Source organism: Pogona vitticeps, chromosome 4 (genome assembly GCF_051106095.1).
Source record: "Pogona vitticeps strain Pit_001003342236 chromosome 4, PviZW2.1, whole genome shotgun sequence".
Taxonomy (NCBI): Eukaryota; Metazoa; Chordata; class Lepidosauria; order Squamata; family Agamidae; genus Pogona; species Pogona vitticeps.
In genome coordinates, this window is record NC_135786.1 from 185551192 (window position 1) to 185552776 (window position 1585).

Here is a 1585-nt window from a genome sequence, read left to right on the forward strand (position 1 = left end):
TTCTTAAAGGGAATGGTTGGTGGCAGCTTAGTGTAACTGTGTGGCAGATCCCAGTAGGTCTGGGTTTGTCACATTGACAAGCAGGTATCAACAAGAGGCTCAACTTCCTCAAGCAGAGGTGCCTCCGTTGAGACACCTTAAAGATCTGACATTTCAGTCACATTACCAATGAGTAGGTGCTCCAAAAGACACAGGAGCCCTGTTACAAAGATGTAAATCCTAAATTTTATATGAGGAACTGCAGATTTATTGTCGGTGCTTTATGAGAAGGCAAGATATCTGGTTGTGCTCTTGATAAGATCACATGAATTGCACAAATTAAGCAAAATTGTGTAAATAATGCATGCAATGCAAATGAGGCAAACTGGATAAAGCAACAATGGCTGTAGATTTATTGAGTGGACTTATAAGGATCTGAAGCATTTGAAAGTTGGTTGTGGGGGGGTTGCATCTTTGCGAGTAATCAGTCCATCAGTTGTTCTGTGATTGCTGTTTGTTCTTTGCTTCTCAAAGGGCAAGGATGCTCGTTTTGTGTACAGGTAGTTTGCACAAATTATGGAGATCCTGACAAGAAAAAAAAAAGCACATTCCTTATCTTGTTTTTACCTGGAAGTAAGAAATGTCATAGGGCTTGAAAATTCTTTAAGGTGTTTTATCTAGTTGAGTCAGTCTGCAACGTCTACAAGACCAAAGCATTTTAGTGTCTTTTAGATTCTTAATAGAGTTTATCTGAGAGCTTGGAACAGATTATTTTATGGACAACAACTTCCAGAATCCTGCAGCCAGCATTGTCTTTTACCGTTGGCATGGGTTACACAGCTCAAAGTGAAAATGAAGCCAAAAACTGACTGAAAACATGTCCTCTTTACTATCCCCTTCACACATACTCACATCTTCTGTACTGTTTGATCAATTTTTAACATCAAGAAATCAAGAGTTCTAGAAACTATCTGTGCTGGGTGAGAGATTCTGAGAGTTGCAATTGAAAAAAAGGGCAACTTTTGGTTTTAAACCTACAGCACTTTGTGGGGCTGGGAATTTTTTTAAAAAGTGCTCTGTGGACTCTTTATCCCAGATCTTTTGGCCAAGCCTTGTCTGCATCCAGTCCTGTGTTCCCTTTGTTTCCCCATAAATGTGAGCTGAGTTGCCGGAGCTCTCAATACATAACATTCAGGAACAGTAATTAAGTACCATTTTGCACTTTTAAATAATATTATTACAACCTGTCTTGTTTTTCACAGGGAAAGTGGAAAAACAATGGCAAAAAAGGTCAGCCTATTCATAGATTCCACAGTAGGTAGCTCTTAGCCCAGACGTTTCCTATTTTGGCAGTTCGTTAGTTAGATTATGAATAGCGAAGGTTTCTTTCAGACTGTGTTTCTGAATCCCTTACTGATGTAGAAATAGAAGGTTTTCAGGCAGTTCAAGTGTGGGATCTTCAAAGCATGTCTCTGCCTATCTCTCTACCTATCCTATTTTGGAAACACCCATTGCATGTCTTCCAGACAGTTCATAAGAAATTTTAAAATCACAAAACAGAAAAGGGCAGCCACAATCCAAAGATTCTGAATTCCTTAGTTTTCAA